The 21137-nt window shown below is 40.4% G+C and overlaps 1 protein-coding gene across 1 annotated transcript in view; it reads right to left on the reverse strand.

Annotated features, from left to right (window-relative positions):
• The window catches only part of LOC140486969 (butyrophilin-like protein 2), a 209582-nt gene extending 190050 nt beyond the window's left edge, over positions 1-19532 (reverse strand). The window contains exon 1 of the mRNA XM_072586241.1: positions 19520-19532. The gene's annotated coding sequence lies outside the window, so the exon portion shown is untranslated. The remainder of the gene's footprint in view (positions 1-19519) is intronic.
• Between the last annotated feature and the right edge of the window lie 1605 nt (positions 19533-21137).

The raw sequence follows: 21137 nt of genomic DNA on the forward strand, positions 1-21137 counted from the left end.
CTATTTTTGTGTCATTTGCAAACTCGGGAATATTGTATTTAATCCTGGCATCCAAATATTGGGGTTTGCAGATCTAGTCACGGAATTCCAGCAGATTGGGCCAGTGGAAATGTTAAGTGGAGTTTGGGACAGAAGGAGAGTATGTTCTGAGGAAGGGTCACTCAATCGTAAACGATAACTCTGATTTCTCTCCACAGATGCTGCCAGACCTGCTGAGCTTTTCCAGCAATTTCTATTTTTGGAAGGTAACCTAGATCTTGAGATGATCATGATTACATGGAGATTAAGACAGTAGCACCGTTACTTGCAGTTTGGAGCAGTAGAAGAATGGTCTACAGTTTAGTACAAATGGACAATTATTTTGTATTTGATACAGCAGAGAAATTACTTCAAGTTTGGGACGGTAAGTAACTTAACCGAAGTTTGGGACAGTGATAAAGTTACCTCTTTTTTGGGACATGAGAAATGTTGACTTGAGGTTAACATAATAGGAACATTGTCTAGAGTTTCAGGCTGTATGAAAGTTATGGTGCAATTAGCATAGATGTAGACTGTTAGCTGAAGTCTGGGATACTTAGGGAATGACTTAGTAGAATTACCTACAGGTTCAATTAGGTAAATTATCTGGAAATTTTTCAGCAGGATTGTCACATGCAAACTGAAACAGTAGCAAAGTTGCCTATAGTTTCAGATAGAAGGCAATGTATCTGATTATGTTAGAATTATTGTTCCCACCACAGAGCAAAAACCCATCGTAATGGCTTGTGCCATTCAAAATTATTGGATTGGTTATAAAAAGGTTAAAGGAATAGATTAATACGTGAAATAGTTGAAAAGAAACCAACAATTAAAATGAAAAGTTAGCTACCTCAACATTCTATTCATATGGTGCTGTGTTTCTTGTAGAATCGTATAGAACACGATTTAAAAAATAAACCCAGTGCCTCTGATTGATTGCCACACTGTGCTGAAGAGAAAAGCCACATTAGACATTCCCTGCAATATATGGTATGTGACATCTCTTATAGGTGAAATCCAGCCTCGTCATTTTTAATGGTTGAGCATAAATCTTTTAAATAATAAATCAATAAATAGTTAATAGAATAATAGAAACTTTATAAATATTTAAATATAAATATGCATGGGAACTATAAAGTACGAGTAAACTGAAATATAACCATATTTTAGATGGTTCCTGTCCCATCAGCATCTTTAAATGTAATATATTTCACTGCACTGCCTGTTTTAAAGTTATTCTGATCAATTTTCAATGTGTTTATTTCTGTTTTTTTCTTTAATGATTGAAACATTAAAATATTGAACTTTCATACTTGAGTTCAAATCCAGTCCACACTAATGTATAGAGATACCGTGAACCTTAAGCTGAAAGATGTTTTGACTATTGGACTGTTTGGGAAAATAGGATCAATTTTGTAGTATGGGTTAGAATGGTGCTGGAAAAGCACAGCAGTTCAGGCACTCTGCCTGTATTTCTGATGAAGGGCTTTTGCCCGAAATGTCGATTTTACTGCTCCTCGGATGCTGCCTGACCTACTGTGCTTTTCCAGCACCACTCTAATCTAGACTCTGGTTTCCAGCATCTGCAGTCATTGTTTTTACCCAATTTTGTAGTATGGGCTACTGGAAAGTTTAGCATTTATTATCCATTCCTAATTGTCCTAGGGAAGCTTTCCTCTTGTACAGGTATATTCCGCGTAGTGAAGATGTTTTCACTATGTTGGTAGGTGAGGAGTTCTAAGACTTTGACCCGAATAAAATGAATAAACACCAATTTATGCCCAAATCAGGGGAAATTCTGTGATTTGGAGAGACTTGGTGATGTTTCAATGTGCCACCTGGCTGTATGTTCAGAATGTGTGAGTTTGGGCAATTCTGCCCAAGAAGCCTTGGTTTGACTATTCTATCACAAGTGATGAATATTTCATTGCAGTCCTTGTGTAATTTTAAACAGTAGGCTGTGCAGAGTTAAGGGTCAAAAAGTGTGGTGTTGGAAAATCACAGCAGATAAGTGTGTGTGTGTGTGTGTATGTGTGTGTGTGCGCGCTGAGAGATAAATAGGGAGAGGGGTGGTGCAAGGGGGAATGTAGCTGGCATGACAATAGGTAGATGCAAGTGGGGCATGATGGTTATAGATCAGTGTGGTGGGTAGAGCAGATAGGTGGGAAGGAAGATGGGCAGGTGGGACAGTTCAAGAGGGCAGTGCTAAGTTGGAGCATTGGATTTGAGATGAGGTGTGGGGAAGGGAGATGAGAAAACTGGTGAAATCAATGTTGATGCCATGTGGGTGTAGGGTCCCAAGGACTTGGCAGTGGAGGAGGCCCAGGACTTGCATGTCCTTAGTGGAGTGGGAGGAGGAGTTGAAGTGGTCAGTAACAGGGTGGTGAGGTTGTTTGATGTGAGTGTTCCCGGAGATGTTGTCTGAAACATTTGGGACACACGCACCAAACAACCTCATTTCTCCACTTCCCTCTTCTCTTTTCAAAACTTGCTCAAAAACCTATTCCTTTGGCCAAATTTTTAGGCATTCCCAAGTCTTTCCCCTTCTGGCTTGACATTCGTTTTTGACAGTCATCTGTAAAGTACTTTCGGATTTATTTTTGAATTAAAAGCATGTAAATGCAAATTAACATCATAACAATTTCCAATGTTTTAGATCAGCCTTTGGTTTTAAGTGTGTCTACATGTTAGTTGATGTGATATGTATGAGAAACTTGGGCTCTTCTTGAGGCTGATATCTTAAAGGTAATTCACCACACTAACTATTTACAAAGTAAGATGTCATAGACCGACATATATAGTCTGGGTTATGTGCTTATACAGATATAACTGGCTAACTACACTGACATTGAGAGTGACTGAAGCCCGGATGGGTATTTTTATAGCAGAACAATGCATGTTGTGGTGTTATGTATGTACCATGGAGGTACAGGTCTGTCTGGTCTGGAATCGAAAGTAGACAGGCAGGAGGTTGGAAGAACACAGCAAGCCAGGCAGCATGAGGAGGGCTGGAAAACCACAGCAAGCCAGGCTGCCATAATCAAAAATGCCCCATTTCTTTAAGAGAATGGGAATCTTTTACCCATTAACATGTACAAGGATGCATATGGATACATTGTCTCCATTCTTTCAGCTATTATCTTGGTGGGATACAACATGACCCAGACAAGGTCCTTGTACAGTATTCACAATTTGGTGGAATACATACATTGTGGGGTGTGATATTTGTCATTGCAGATGGAATGTGTAACAGTTGTTGCAGATGCGTGATTATTATTTGCCATGCTGCCTTCATCACCCAAGTTGCCATTCTATGTTACATAGAGTGGTTAATGAAATGCAATTTGGACAGTATCTATTTCTTCACAGGACTTGGCCATTGCCATATGACCTAGGCTGTACATAATGATGTAGTATCTTTCCATTAACTCGTGTGTTTATGTGAAAGCTTCAGACATGTATCTTACTGTCCTGGTTCAAGTTGGGATAACCGACTTCATGCTTGTTGGTCATTTAATGTGCAATTTTCTCCCTTCTTTAAAAACAATGTATCATGCATGTGTTTTTGGGTGGATTGAGTGTAGGAGAGAAGAAATGTGTCAAACTGTCTTCACCAAAATGTAATCATATCCTTGGACATAGGAACATAAAAATCAGAGAGGAGGAAGTGAGGACTGCAGATCCTGTTGAAGGGTATATGCCTGAAATGTTGACTGAACTGGTCCTTAAATGCTACCTGACCGGATGTGCTTTTCTAGCACCACACTCTTCGAATATAAAATCAGCCACAATCATGCACCATGGCTCTGAAGGAACCTAATGTGAAAGGTGAGGTCCTGTCTGTTGTTACGATTAATAGAATTGATATGTATCACACAACTTAATTAATTGCTCTTATTAATTCTGGGCCAATATAAGAATTCTTGTGCCAATCGCTTAAATATTTTTTGCATTTATGTGGTCTAACATGGCATGACATAGAGCTTGATGGGTCACAATTTATTTGCCTTTGAAGAGCACATTCTTGGAGAGCCCAAATTGATCTCTGAATGACCAAAATGAGGATTCTAGCTTGGGAACCTTTTGGATGTGTTAAGGTCACCCATTGATGGTAATCTTCTTGAAATATTGCAACTAATCATCACTTCATGTAACTTGCTGAATTTACTCCACTCTGCTGTTACCAAAATGTATGTTAATTCTATTTTCCAGCTCTGTTAGGTCTAAAGGATTATCTGTTCAGAAGTTGGCTGAGAGCACTGGAAGTATTTATTTGGGAACCTGGTTTTAATGGTACTTCTAAATCATACTTTTGTTTCTTCTGACAAGTACAGTCAGTTCTGATATAATACGATACTTCCATTTGTGTGCGATCCCATGTTAGAAGTAATCAAACAATAGCTACACCATTTAAACTAATGGGGCCGGAATTTCCAATACAGGCAGGGAAAATTTGTGTTCTACAAATAATGGTCTAAGTTCTTCAATCGTGTTAAGTCAATTTGCATTGAAGAAACCTGTGTTATAGCAGAACCGACTGTAGATGTTGTAGTCATGGAGGTGCACTTGTGATTGGTTTTTGACAGTTTGTACTTGGTATGAACAATGAAACCCTTGTTGGGTAGGTACGCATGAAACTGGTGCATCTGAAAAACCAGAGCAAGAGTTTCTCTTTCAATGTTGGTGTAGTTAACCTGAGCTGTCATATGGTCTTTAGATCGAAACACAAGAGGCTTGACAATGTTGACAATCTAATGCCTTTCTGGAATACAGCTACCTATATCATGGTGGGTCTAGTGGGATCATAATATTGAAGTACACATTTACTAGATCATGAATCATTTTTGACAGACTGAAAAAATAAACTAGTGATCTTCCTATTTCATATATGGTGTGATTTTGTGGAGGACAGCTTGAAAAGGAGATACGTTGGACACAAAAGTTGAAGAAATAGATATGTTTGGAAGTCACCTTTGTTTTGCAATGCTGACATCTTCTAAATATCTTCTATTTTGGTGGAATCAGCACTAATGCAAGTTGATGAGTAGATTGATGAAGAAATTGGCTTATGATGATTTCACACATTTTACTGTTGAAAACAAGACTATGTTTCTTTGCCGCTGTCATGATGTGGTTGGGACTTGTTTCATGCTTATGTTTAATTTTTCTGAGAACTTCAATTTAATCTGTGGTCCACAGGCAACATGGTAAATTCTTGGTTATATGATTCATATTTGTTGGAATATTTCCTTTGCTGATGGATAATCCAAATGGCAATCTGAAGGAATAGTATCTACTGAAGGGTGTTCTAAAAGTTGTCAGTTTCTTTAACTCTGGGACAGATGCATGGACCAATATCCATTCTTGGCATCAAGTTTTGAAACTTGTGAACTCTTGGTACCTGAGCACTTGGGATTAAGCTCTCACACAATAGGAATCTTGTCCAGCCCTTTAACTATAACACTGCACCACCATTAAAGATGCTGATATCTTCAAAATGGCTTGGGTGAAGGTTAGACTTGATGTTGTGATCTAGAATCACTTGTGTTGCAACTGATGGATTTGTTATCTCATGGATTCTGATAACATGTAGATCTGTGCACATTGGTAGGCCAATGATAGGAGGTCTGCCTGTTTCAATAATGTGGAAGATTTCAGGAGTCCTCTACAAGGATCTATATTGACATTTAAGATGAATAATACCAATGCCAATACTTCAGATCTGTTATAACCATTTAGCTTCTTTTGTGTTGATTGCAGCATGCTCGGCCAGTTTCCTGCATAAATTTAATTAAAGATGCATTAAAAGGATGATATTTGCCCTAGCAATATACTAATTGGATACAAATAATGGATTCATCTTTTCTTATAGTGTTCATTTGGTACATCAAGTTTACCACATGTAGGGTTTCCAGGATGTAACATTGTAGTTAGCTTTCATGGGCCTGCTTATGTTTCTTGGACTGAATGCTTGGAGCTTCTTTGGCATTGGTCCTTGTTGATTGTTCTCCATATGCTGTTGTGGACAATTGTGCTGCAATTTGGGACTTCCTGTGTGATTGGATTTCTGACAAATTTGAGCCAAATTTATTATTGTGGGACACAGTTTGCACATGTTGTGAAATACTGGACACTGTCTAGACGGTTGAGTCAGGCTACATCTCATGCAAGATTTGGATGTTCCACTGAACCTCTTAATATATGCAATATATTTTCTAGAGTCAAATGCTTGCTGATATTGCTGCCTTGCTACAATTGCTTTTGACTTATGTCCTTGAAAGTGCATCATCAAAGAGACATTCTTTGAGTTTGTCGAGAAGGATCTAATGGATGTAGAGACAAGTAACCAGTTCCAGTTCCATAAACCTTTAATCTAAGTTAGCTTTGGTGAAATCAGCTCAGAAATGTTGCATCAAAACTTGCCCATGAATTGTTTCACCTGGTATGGCATGAACTCATCCTGAAAGTGATTCAAAATATAAGTTGATCTTACAACATCTGAAAAATATTGTCACGATCTGTGTGGTCATCATCAGAAATACTAGTGAATTTTATTCTTCTTATCCCTTCGGTACACCAACTATTGAGAAGGCTACAATATCACAGTCTTAAACAGATAGTTTGGATTGTGTTCTTGCTGATGATGTTGTTCTTTACATACATTCTTCTGAATGTTTGCCCTGTGTCAATTATATGTTGAGGATGACTGAGGATTAGCTTAATACCAGTTCTCCTACCTTTGCCTAAGGAAGGATATACTTGTCATAGTGGGGGTGCAGCAGATTCCTGGAATGATGTGACTGTCTAATGTGGAGACATAAAGAAGATTTGACATGTATTCTCCAAATTTTAGAAGAATGAAAAGCAGTATCATAGGAACGTGTAAAACTCACAGAGGGCTTGTAAAGATTCTGGGGTCAGGAAAGAATGGGTACAGTCTCACACTAAAATGCAAATTATTTAGTTCTAAGATGAGCAGGAATCTCTTCACCTAGGGTGGTAAATCATTGGAATTCTCTACCCAATTATGCACATTCATGCTTACTAGATTTCAAGTTACTCATGATGTCAAACATATAGGATTGCCACAGAAAAAAATGGCATTGAGATAGATAATCAGCCATGATCTAGAATGGTGGATCAGGGCTGCGAACCTGAATGGCCTCTTCCTGCTCCTATGTTGCTATTCCTGGGCATCACGTGTTGAAATATCATGTAGCTTTATTAGTGGTACAAGCTTGTCTGGTCCGATATCTATGTCATAATTGTCTAAGATTATATCTATATTTCACATCAAAGTAAAAAACAAAGACTCGCATTTGTATGCCACTTTTCACAGCCACTAAATGTATCAAAAGTGCTTTACAACTAATGAAATCCCTTTTAAGGGTAGCCAGTATTGTAATGCAAGGAATGTGACCAACAAATAGAAAGATGATACAGCCATTTTCTATAATGGTGACTAAGAGATCAGCATTGACCCAGACACCAAATGTGACTCCCCTGCCTTTCTTCAGAATACCAACTGTTTGGTAGATACAACAGTGCACCTCAGTACTTCACTGGAGTTGATTCTGTCTTGACTTTTGTTGCTCAAATCTGGAGTGCACCTTAGACATTGAACCTTGAACTTCACAGACAAGAGTGCCACCAACTGAGTCATGTTTAGGTAAAACGGGTGAAATTAGAGACTGATTAATGCATGCGATCATGATGTTGCTACTATCACAGAGGTATTGTTGGAAGAGTGACAGGATTGGCACTTTAACATCCAGAGATATTTATGTTTTAAACAAGAGAGACGAGGAAGCAAAAGAGGTGCAGGAGTTGCATTACTGGGTAGGGAGCAATACACAACTGTGCTGAGGGAGGGCACCCTGGAGGTATCAAGACATTATGGATAGAGCTCAAGAATAGGAAGGATGCAATCACAATGCCGGGATTGTGCTACACACCTTCCAGCTGCCAGCAGGAGATTGAGGAAGAGAAATGTAGTCAGATTCTGGAAAAATGTGAAAGTAACAGGGTTGTTGTGGTGGATGATTTTAATTTCCTCCATACTGACTGGGACTCCCTTAGTGCTGGGGGTTTGGATGGGGAGCAATTTGTTAGGTGTATCCAGGAGGGTTTTTGAAACAGTATGTGGATGGTTCAACAAGGGAGGGGGCCATGCTGGACCTGATTGGGGGAAGGCCAACTATAAGCAAATTAGGCAAGAATTGGAGCATGTGAATTGGGAGTACAGGTGGATAAGGCATACAGGACACCTGTATTCATTGACTGGAGTACTGAATGTAAAAGTTTGCAAGTTTGTTTACAGCTGTAAAAAATTTTTGTTCGGCTACGTCTGGAATATTGCGTGCAGACCTGGTCCCCACACTACCCGAAGGACGTGGATGCTTTGGAGAGGGTGCAGAGAAGGTCTAACAGGATGTTGCCTGGACTGGAGGGATTTAGTGATGAGGAGAGTTTAGATAAACTTGGATTATTTTCACTGAAAAGACAGAGGCTGATGGGAGACCTTATACAGGTCTACAAAATTGTGAGAGGTGGAGACAGGATGTATAGTTGAGACTTTTTCCCCAGGATGGAAAGGTCAACTACAACAAAGTACAAGCTCAAGGTGAGAGGGGACAAGGTTTAGGGGTGAAGTGCAATGAAAGATTTTCACACAGAGGGTGGTGAGTACCAGGAACACACTGTCAGTGGAGGTATTGGAAGCCGACATGTTAGCAACGTCTAAGATGCATTTTGCTAGACACATGAATGGGAGGCGAACAGAAGGTTAGAAACTACTCACAGGCAATAAGTAGCTGGTCTAAATAAGGACTAGGAATTGATGCAGCCTTGTTGGGCTGAAGGGCCTGTGTCTGTGCTGTATTGTATCGTATGTCACATTGTCTAAACATCAATTAGCAACTTAATTACGCTATAATATTAGAGCCTGTGAGTACTCAAAATTTGCTTTATATAATAAAAATCAATTGCATTCATATAACATGTTACACGAACAGCATATATTAGTTCTTCACACGATCAATGACTGAAGAATGTTCATATAAAATATTATAGACATGAAGTTTTATATTATATAATGATACATCTTGTATCATTAATGTCCCACGACTAGCAACAAGCTAAATAGCAAACTAATCTGTTTATATTGATGGAGTTAATGGAAGGGGATCAGGATGTTTGGGAAAAACTCTCAGCTTTTCCTCTAATATGCCAATGGAAGCTTTAATGTCTGCCTGAACAGACCGGTGTAACTTCACTTCATCTGAAAAGGTTGTATCTTGTCATATTACACGTGTCTTTCAGTACAGTTATGAAGTTTTAAATATGAGGCAGGGTGGCTCAGTGGTTAGCACTGCTGCCTCACAGCGGCAGGGACCCGGGTTTGATTCCAGCCTTGGGCAACTGTCTGTGTGGAGTTTGTACATTCCCCCTGTGTCTGGGTGGGCTTTCTCTGGGTGCTCTGGTTTCCTCCCACAGTCCAAAGGTGTGCAGGTTAGGTGAATTGGCCACGCTAAATTGCCTGTAGTGTTAAGTGCATTAGTCAGGGGTAAATGTAGGGGAATGGGTCTGAGTGGGTTGCTCTTCGGAGGGTCAGTGTGGACTGGTTGGGCCTTAAGGGCCTGTTTCCACACTGTATGGAATCTAATCTAAGTGTTTAAAAAAGGATTGAAGTTTGCTTGAGCCACCAACATCTCAGTTCTGAAAGGGTTAGTGGAGTTTATTCTCATCTGGGTTTGGTATGTAACTGGAATATAGAGCTGTTGTCCTCAGTCCTATCTCAGCCTGTAAAACTACCATTAATAAAGAAACCAGCCTTCATGCACTAAGCAGCAACACATTCATCAAGAGACCAATGAACTGTGTTGTACAGCTAAGATACATTATAGAGAATGGATTTTCCTTTACAAGCTCTTGATAGCATTAGATAGCATGAGACTGTGCATTCTGCACGATGCAGTTTAATTATACATATGGCCGACTCGAAGGTGAGGGTACCGAGTGCAAAAAGCAACACAAAGGAAAAGAAAGCGATGCATGCATTACCAAACAGTGTCATTTGTATTCCATCAAAAACTGATCTAGAAGTCTAGACATTCCAGTGACATTATATTTACTTAACTCAGTGTGATGTGACTGCCATTAGCTGTTGTGAAAATGTAAACTATTTTATACATGATGCCTGGATTTTTGATACAGAAAGACATAATACATTTTTGGCTGCTTAGAAAGCTTGTATATTTAAAAGTAAAGCTTTGTAACTGAATGAGTGATATTCTTTGTTTAGTCTCTTTATCACAACCCTTCTCAATTCGACCATGCCCAGTTACTATGTCAGTATTTCACTATTCCTACATTCTGCTCATTCTAAGTTGCCCTTTCTGCAAGAGAGTTAAAATTAACACACAATACACCATCTCTACTCCACACTTATCTGTCCTAGAGGCCCTAACTGTGGAACTTTTCAACTCTCAATATTGTTTTCATCCTGCATTCAGCAGATATTCAAAAGCTAATCTTGCTGCTGTCTGCTCATTGCTTTTGATTCATCTCGACCTTCTTTTAATTAGCTTTGCTAGTGCCCTGTGTCATAGACCTTGATCATTGATCCGTCATTGTGATGGAAAATGATGTGCTTCTTCTTCATGACTGGGCCTCTATTGGATCTTTGGGGGCTAAAACTTTCTTTTGGTTAAGCCTGAGGCTTCTGGAGGGTTTGTTGCTGCGAGGTCTAATGAGCTCTCTCACAATACCTTACCAAACTCGCCACATTAATTGCCCTGTCCACCCCTATGGTAATGCTCAAGTTCTGTTTCCGCCACATCTTACCATGCACCTTTCCTGGAACAACATGCCATTCACTGAATATCTGCTCAAAGACCGTTGCACTATCTTTGAAGGACCACAGTGTACCTGGACAAACTTTAGCAATCTGATGTTGCCTCTCACCAGCAACATCACAGCACATTGGCCATTAGACCACACTGACAATGGCTGACACTCCCTCATATATGCAACATCATATTAAAGGACACCTGAATCGCATCTTCAAAAAACCTACAGGCAACTTGATGGAGGGCCCAACTGTTCTGCGGTCTCTGTTGTATCTTTCTCACAGGAGTAGGGAGCTATATGTTTAGCCATTTATCTCCTAGAATCCATCCTTAAAGTGCATGGGAGGACTGAAACGCTTGGGTCTGCGTATCAAAGTTTCTGAATGGGCACATTTAGGATCCATTTGCAGACCACTTGTACACTGAGCGAGTTAAAGGTTTCATGTTCATGAAGAACAATCCCAACTTCCTCCCCATTTAACCCAAACAAGTGCCAGTTTCTAGATGGTGCTCTGGCAGCATGCCTAAGGGCTCAACAGCACCACCCCTACCCTGGCAGTGATATGTAATGCCTATTGCTCCACCCAAGTTATCAGACTAGACTGACTCACCTGATTTACTGCCCAGCAAAGCCAGTATCTCACTTGCTTGTCACCTTCATGCACTTGACAAAGCTCTTGTTTCCTGTCCACTTCCTGGAAATTTTAAAGTAAAACTCTTCCAATTGAAAATGTAATTTTTTTTTGGCTTTTTTTGTGGCATCAGTATTCTGCCAAGAAACCAAGAGGGCCTTAGAATATCCAATGTCAGGAAGTGGTGCTAGAAAAGCACAGCTGGTCAGGCAGCATCCAAGAAGGTGAATCGACATTTTGGGCATAAGTCCTTTATCAGGAATGAAGGGCTTATACCTGAAACGTCGATTCTCCTGCTCCTCGGATGCTGCCTGACTGGCTGTGCTTTTCCAACACCACACTCTTCGACTCTGATCTCCAGCATCTGCAGTCTTCACTTTCTCCCTTAGAATATTCAGTTCTGACTTGGAAACATCAACCTTGCTTTGTAATGACTTCCTCTCCAATATTCTGCTTCCACCCCAACCCCACAACTTCAAAGAGCAGGAAAATTCCAGCCCGGATTTCTGACAGCGGACTTTTTTCCCATTAGTCTCACAACACTGAACTGTAAGCATTGCATTGATTTTCAAATCAATCAGCAGATCACCAGCTAATATTGTCAGCACATCAAACACTTCTTAGGAATGATTTTAAATCAATTAGCAATTTATTTGACAAACATTTACAAACATTTACAAAATAATCACTCAGGAGTATCGATCATTCTAAATCATTAACATCAATTTTGGTGAATGATTTAAAGAAATTTGTTTTACTAAACTACAGATGACTATACTATACTACTACTATACTAAACTGGTGAGCTTAGTAAAATAAGTGCTTTCTATTTTCAATAAGAAATAATGTCAAAAATACCTTAAATTTACATTTTTTGGTTACTTAAAATTTTCAATAAGTTTTGTTGGAGGTGCTATAGACTGAATAATGGTTTAGAATTCAATCTTGCCAAATCTACATACATAATTCAATTTCTGATTTTTTGTGGAAGTTTTCTTTCATTAAAATGATGGATTTCTGTACAATTCAACAAGTGACTACACTTTGAAAAGTACTTAATTTATAGTGATGTGTTTTAGGATGTCCTGAGGTAGTAAAAGGTATTGTATAAATGCAAGAGCTTGCTTTTCTTTAGCACTGGGAAACAAAAGACGTTCTATCACTGAGCCCCAAGTATTAAGCAATCCTAAGGCAGATACAGCACTGTTGGATGTTGTGTTAAACCCCTTTTAATGTGTCCTAAGAATGCAGTCGAAGCCAGCCTTAGGAGGCTAGATTTACTGCATCAGTGTCACATTCTATTGTGATTTTCCACACAAACCATCCCACAGGTATTTTACATTTGTCTTCACTGTGCAACAAAATTAGGATAAGTCAAAGCATAAGGGCCTGCAACTAATTTATGTTAAGTGGAGCTTCAAGATAGCCAAAGAGATCGCTATGTGACCTGATTTGCCGACAATCTCACTCTAGTTCAAAGAAAAATGAAAAATCACAGTAGCACAGTGAAAACTAAATTTTATTTTTCAATTTGTTCATATCTTAGTGTTAGGCATTGGCCCTTGAAAATCTCAGTTTACCTTGCTCTTAATCTTAATTTTAGCCTGCTGTTTTCACATGAGTGCAGTCCAGTCTGCCAAGTTGTCACTGCAGGTCAGACACGTCTTCCTGTGTTTATACACTGAAGTGGGAAATCCCATAACTCCTCTCTGCCATTTGCGGCTTCAGTTCAGGAAGGTGGTAGGTGAGTACGTGGGCGTTCATCAGACTCTTCAGGGTCAACAGCCTCCTCAGCTGAAGAATGTGCTGTCTCCATGATTGCCTCAGCTGTCAGTTCTGTTATGCAGCACATGGTGCCATCCACCTCTACAGTTTCCATGTTTGCCTGTATTGGAGCTTCCACGCTGGCATCCCAGAAGAATGCAAAAGGAGCCTCATCATAAGGCTAAATGAGCACATCCTGTTCTGCATCCCTTGGTTATCCCCGATCCATTGTCTGATGATTGGACATTGTATCGCAAGGAAAGACCATCAGCTTGATGCTCATGGGGCCAGTAATGACGGAGTGCACAGATATTTATCTGGAATGATCTTCCTTTTCTTTTATTGATACATATTTATATTTTACTGATCCACGTCTCAAAAGTGCCGGTGGTCATCCAGGCTATTTTGTTAGTTTTATATTGGGTGGGTAAAATGTTCACATTCAGAGAACAACATGGTTTTTCAGTGCCATCCACATTGATGCAAGCCAGTAGTAGAGGCATCTTTGGCATGTTGGCTTAGTGGTTAGCACTGCAGCCTCACAGTGCCAGGGACCTGGGTTCGATTCCCGCCTCAGGTGACTATCTGTGTGGAGTTTGCACATTCTCCCTGTGTCTGCATGGGTTTCCTCCCACACTCCAAAGATGTGCAGATCAGGTGAACTGGCCAAGCTAAATTGCCCATAGCGTTAGGTACATTAGTCAGAGGGAAATAGGCCACTTTTCAGAGGGTTAGTGTGGATTTGTTGGGCCAAATGTCCTGTTTCCACACTGTAGATAATCCAATCTAAATCCTATAGCTTATAGAAAGTGCCTCTTGCGCATATTGATGTAGGATGTGAGACCTATTTGCAGCCAACGACCTGTCTTTGCTGTGTAGCTATCATACCCTGGTAGACCATACTCTACCTTGTCTCAAACTGGTCCAACCATCCGCCACTGCAGGTGACCTCTTAGCTCTTTGTCAGGTTGACTCACCTTTCCTGTAGGATTGGACTGATAACATGCCCTGAATCCATGGATTCCAGGGGGTTCCAGGTCATGTAGTGCAATAGTTTGCTGTTAGCTTCCACAGGTGACTGGCCAGGAGTCTCTCTCCGTCACTTGTGAACGTTGAAATGATTTGCATGTCAGGCCATATTACGAATGTATCTTGTCCAGCTGGTCAAGTCCTAGAGTGAGATGTGAACCCAGAGTGCAGTGACTGTTCAAAGCAAGTACAGAAGCCTTGCTGCACACAAACAGCAATGTGATTAGTTCATAGGAAAGGTCATGCTACACTCACGGGAGTCAGTTAGCTCTGTTGGCTGCATGCTGGTGTGCAATGCGGACTGATACCAGCAGTGTGAATTCAATTTTTGTACCCGTTGAGGTCACCATGACAGTCCCACCTTTTTAACTTTGCCCCCCCAGGTTAAACTTACCACCAGTCATCTCGCTAATGAGAGAGTGGGACTATGGAAAATTTACCTGTTCACTGGACTTGAAATGTTAACTCTGCTAACCCTCTCTACGGATGTTGCCAGAGCTGTTGAGTTTTTCCAGCACTTTCTGTATTGGTTTTGGATGACAGCATCCACATTGTTTATATTTAGTAATGCAATTAGCTGAGAATACAGTATGCTGTGAGTCCGTGAGGAAGTGGGATTCACACCGAATGAACTCCATAAGAGTGGGAATTCAGTGCAGGGAGGAAGAAGTTGTACTGTAGTTTAATTAAAACGTGAACAGTTAAGTATATAAGCTTATATAATCTTTGTAATAATTAATGGAACGATAGGAAGGTATAGTCATGTGTGACTCCTGCAGGCTATGAAAGTTTTGAATAACAGATGTTAAATCAGACTTGCACATTTACAGAAAATGTCTCTCCAACTGAGACTACTTGCATTCATGAAATCAGTGCCTGTCTGACGGTACAACTAATCAGAGAGGAGATTACAGAGGATAGTCATCACATTGAGGGAAAGAAAACTAGCAGTGTTAGAGAAAGGTCATGACTATTGACAATTCAGGGATAGTGAAAAAGGTCAGGATAGAGCCAAAACATCCTTGCAAGCATTATCCTTTTGAACAAGCCTGAAATATTGTTTTTTTTTGTGGGAGATTGGAAATAGGTAAACCCATCAAATTAAGCGTACTGAGTTAAAACACATGATGTGGCTCTCAGGAGTGGATGAATGGTTTGCAATTCAAGTAGAAATGATGCAGTAATGAGATTTCAGTAGGGGTGTAAATATTGTCTTTTATAGCTGATGTCAAGGTTCACAGGTATTTAGCTGGCTACCAGTATGCTAAGATTAAAAACATTTTCTTTTTTTAAAATTTAATCTATTTGTCTAATCAGAGATACTATCACACACCTCTGGAGCAGGTGAGACTTGAACCCGGACCTCCTGGTCTAGGAGTAGGAACACTACATTGCTCCATAAGAGGGCATTATCGAAGAAATTGGGGAAAAAATGAGGAAAGGGAAAGCAATAGTTGAGCAGCAACCCAATGTGGACTTTTGGAATTTGTTTGTGTGCTGAGAGCTGCAGAAATGTGAAGGTAGAACTGGTATTAATTTTCTCTTGTTTCCATTTTATAATTTTCATTCTCATTTTTGTATGATTTGCAAAACGATTTCTGGAATTAGATGTGGGATTAAGAAAAATACTTGAGCTGGGGTTAGTTGGCAATTTTATTACACTAATGTGAGTGGTGAATGTTGGTCTATCTTCCAAAATGTTTAACTTCCATGTTTAACTTTTCTAGTTGTTGAACCTTTGAATAGAGATGACTAACATTATAATCCTTCAAATCTAAAGTATTATCCATTACGAATGAATCAGACTGGGGTCCCTCAGCTGTGCTTTTCTGTTGATGGCTCCGACATTCCTCCTAATCTTTCCCTTTTATGCTTGGCATCTATACTCCTGAAAATTACTTCAGAAGGGTATGAGATATTCTTACAATAAAGTTACTGGGTACATCTTATTTGTAATTTTTAAAATTCATTTGTGGAATGTGGGCGACGCTGGCTGGGCCAGCATTTATTGCTCGTCCCTAGTTGCCCTTGTGAAGGTGACAATGAGCTGCCTTCTTGAACCGTTGATGTCCATCTGCTGTGGGTTGACCCACAATGCCATTAGGGAGGGAATATATTATTAAGAAAGGGAATGACCATCTTTTTGTAAGGGCCTATGATAGAAATAAACTGTTGGGTTTTGTGTTCTACCTTCTTGCTCAAATCCATGAGTTCAAATACAGCAAACCATGCTTTGTGAATATATGATTCCTGAAGTACTATGTCCCATCTATGAACAAAAGGATGTAAATTGGGTCAAAATTCCTGACGATCCAAACATTGTTCAATCTGGGACTTCTTTCAGTGTTTCTACTCTGGAGTGATTCTGATCAAAACCAGCATTAAGACAGGGTTACTAGCTCCTTTGTAGTTTTTACAATGACATTTACTGATGACATTATGATTACAGGGTTATTATCTTAATTAAATATCTAAATGATAATACTGGTGCTGTATGACTTCAGGCCAGAATCTTAATCCCTTTAGTTGCAATAATATCTTTCACTTTTTCTAAATACCAAACCTCATACTTGGAATTATATTTTCTGGCTGATCAGTCTCTCATTCTCCAACTCTTTCATTTGTTTTGCCTTTTATTTAACCCATCCCTTGCTTGCATTCATTGGACCCTCTCAATTCCCCTCTTCTGCTTCCTTGTCAATCATTTGTGAGACTCATTGTACACTGATTGGGCATTATGCACCATAGTATAACTGCTGTCTGGTCTGATATTAGCTTAAAGAAAGTAACAGCTACTCAGAACATTTTGAAAGCTTTAAACATTAACAAATACTCTTGACAGTGGATAACCTGGGGACCAACAATGTAAAATGCATTCAATAACCCTATGTATGTAGGATGATTAGATTACATTACTTACAGTGTGGAAACAGGCCCTTCGGCCCAACAAGTCCACACCGACCCTCTGAAGAGCAACCCACTCAAACCCATTCATTTACATCTTCACCTAACACTATGGGCAATTTAGCATGGCCAATTCACCCAACCTGCACATCTTTGGACTGTGGGAGGAAACCGGAGTAAACCCGCGCAGACACGGGGAGAATGTGCAAACTGCGCACAGACAGTTACCTGAGGTGGGAATTGAACCCGGGTCTCTGGTGCTGTGAGGCAGCAGTGCTACCCACTGTGCCACCGTGCCGCCCACTCTGAGCATGCTGGCAGGAACAGCTAGGCAGTATTTATTTTCTATTCCTAATTTCCCTCAGAGCATATAGAATCATTATGGTTAGCTCTTACAGTACAGTAACATTGTCCCTGCCCTTTCAGCCCGGTGATCATAGGCTAGCATTTCAATTAGTCCATAGGCATAGAATGACGTCATCCAATATGTTGGTTAGAAAACGTGTGCACAGTTATTCTTCAGTAATGAGTGGATGCAAGTTGGGTTTTAAAAACATGGCAGCAATCTGTATGCTTTGTCTGCACATGACCATTGCATTATCTTCTATGGCTTATTATGGTGGGATTTCAACCTATTCTGAGTGCAGGGATAGTTGTTGGGAGATGTCATATTGTCAGATACTACCTCTACCAGCCTGGTGGTTTGCCTCTTTTTCTACACTGACCCTAGGGCCCATCTCATTATCAATGTTAGAGGATAAACTACCGATGAATCCAAACAGAGGAGGCACTTGTCTTAGGTTACAACGTAATTTGTTACCTTCTAGCAAAACGAGAGTCTACACTAAATGCTCACCGTACTTATTGAGGATTCTTGGGAGCTGTATAGAATACACCTGCTCCCTTTTGGGTACTTGTGTGGATCTCAGTTGTCTCCACTCTAACTCTCTTTGTAGCATCAACAGATTTGATAGAGCTTGATGTAATATGAACTTCGGTGGTAGTGGAGGGTTGCTTTTCAGACTGGAGGTCTGTTACGGGCGGTGTGCCACAAGGATCGGTGCTGGGTCCACTGCTTTTTGTAATTTATATACATGATTTGGATGTGAACAGAGGAAGTATAGTTCATAAGTTTGCAGATGACACCAAAGTTGGAGGTGTAGTGGACAGCAAAGAAGGTTACCTCAGAGTACAACGGGATCTTGATCAGAGGGATGGCAGACAGAGTTTGATTTAGATAAATATGAGATGCTGAACAAAGAGACCTTGGAGTGCAGGTTCATTGTTCCTTGAAAGTGAGTCGCAGGTAGATCGGATAGTGAAGAAAGCATTTGGTATGCTTGCCTTTAATGGTTAGTGATTTGAGTATAGGAGTTGGGAGGTCATGTTGTGACTGTACAGGACATTGATTAGGCATTTTTAGAATATTGCATGCAGTTCTGGTCTCCTTTCTATGAGAAGGATGTTGTGAAACTTGAAAAGGTTCAGAAAAGATTTACAAAGATGTTACCAGGGTTGGAGGGTTTGAGTGACAGGGAGAGGCTGAATAGGATGGGGCTATTTTCCTTGGAGCGTCAGAGGCTGAGGGGTGACATTCTAGAGGTTTATAAAATCGTGGGGAGAATGGATTGGGTAAACAGACAAGGTCTTTTCCCTGGTGTAGGGGAGTCCAGAACTAGAGGGATAGTTTCAGGGTGTGAGGGGGAAGATTTAAAAGGAACCTAAGGGGTAACATTTTCACCAAGAGGGTGGTGCATGTATGGAATGAGCTGCCAGAGAAAGTGGTGGAGGCTGGTACTATTACAATATTTAAAAGGCATCTGGATGGGTACACGAAAGAAAGGGTTTAAAGAGATATGGGCAAATGCTGGCAAATTGGACTAGATTTATCTCAGATATCTGGGCAGCATGGACGAATTGGACTGAAGGGTCTGTTCCCGTGCTGTACATCTCTATGATTCTATAGTCCTTCAGAACCATTATCTCATGTAACAGGAGGGAGAAGTTTTAATTGCATGAAATGGGTGGATTTGCCAGTGTATGGGTAAGTAAAAGTATCAAAGCAATAAGAATCTGTCAGAAATCTGTCAACTTACACCTTTCACCTGACCATGACCTTCAGTTACGTGTCATGTCAGTTTGCAATTATATTATGCAAAATGCTGATGCTGGTTTTACTCAGGACTCAAATATTGATGGTGGATACATAGGTTTCCCGGGCATTTTGAAACTTGCCAGGGAAGTTAAGCAAATCGTCAGTGGCATTTGAGGAAACAGCATAAATGACAAACAGGAAATGCTTTCAATGCTGGGGTACCTCACCTGCTGTCTTACCAAGGTGAAAAGCTTTTGCTCATGCTCCTGCTCTGAGTTTTACAGACAATGGGAGTGAAGTTTGGACTGTTCTTCTTTTTCCAAATTCCTCTTGATTGACTGGAGAGATCTTTTGTAAAGGGACAAAGTGTTTTAATAGCTCTAGCACTGTGTCTCAATAACAGCCTACAGACATATTTTCTCATAAGTTTTACAAAATCATCAATGTTTAATACTGAACATCTCAATGCATTTGTAATGCACACGCGCACACACATGGAACACACACACACACACAGATATGCAAACACACATGCACGTCCAAACATGCACTCATGCGCAAACATGCACACACACATGTAAACATACATTCACGCATGCAAACACACATGTGCAAACACACATACGTGAAAACACACATACATGTGTGCAATCACACACATGTACAAACACACACACACGCATACACACACATACACGCACATCATAGAAGAGGTAGCATGCTCTTGGGTCTTGAGAGTCCAAATTTGCCTTGTCACCTTTGATTTCCTTGTGATGCAGTGTTGAAACATTGTACACCTGTGATTTCCTTTCAGTTCACTAAAGAAATAGATGTTTCCAGTGACAGACTGCAGTGGCTTACAGTAGCAGGTTTCTGACTTCATCCTGGTTGATGTGCAGTCGAACCCCTGAAGCTAAAATCTGCTCTTGTTCTTCAATCTGACAGTTAAAGGCCAGCACCAGTTTCTTCACCTGTTGCCGGATCTGAAGCAGGGTCTGAATATTCCTACTCTCTCCCGCTGTAGCTGCTGAAAACGTATGTCTAGCACTGTTTCTCTTAACTCCAGAGACTTTGGGCTGAGTCTTACCAGAAATCAGCTAAGTGTTGTTTTTGTCATGTTTTATGAGGGTTTCACCTCACAAGACCGAGCATTTTTAGATTAAATTAGATTAGATTACCTACAGTGTGGAAACAGGCCCTTCAGCCCCAACAAGTCCACGTTGACCCTTCGAAAAGTTACCCACCCAGACCTATTCCCCTACCCTATATTTACCCCTGACTAATGCACCTAACACTATGGGCAATTTAGTGTTATTGTACTTTCACCCCAAATCCGCCTCATTAAGTCTGCCTGCAGCATCCCACTCATCCGATGCTAACCTCAATTCTCCCATTCGTTGCTACTGTGATATTCCGGGATCCCTCGTCCCAGTGTGCCATATCTGGAAGGTTAATCTGCACCAGGAAAAGCATTGGAAGTCTGGAGCTGCTCTTAAAGACTATGCCTCTTTGTTTCTTTGTTAATTTGTGAACTGACATGAAAAAAGAACTGTGTTAAAATCAAGGATAACTGTATGGTTTGACTGCAAGTAACTTGATACTCATTGTGAACACTGCACATCTGTGGATAACAGCAGTGACTGCAGATGAGCTGGAACCAAAGGGTTGATTAGATTAGATTCCCTACAGGATGGAAACAGGCCCTTCAGCCCAACAAGTCCACACTGACCTTCCAAAGAGTAACCCATCCAGACCCAATCCCCTACCCTATATTTACCCCTGACTAATGCACCTAACACTATGGGCAATTTAGCATGGCCAATTCACCTGACCGGCACATCTTTG

This window comes from Chiloscyllium punctatum, chromosome 16 (genome assembly GCF_047496795.1).
Source record: "Chiloscyllium punctatum isolate Juve2018m chromosome 16, sChiPun1.3, whole genome shotgun sequence".
NCBI lineage: Eukaryota > Metazoa > Chordata > Chondrichthyes > Orectolobiformes > Hemiscylliidae > Chiloscyllium > Chiloscyllium punctatum.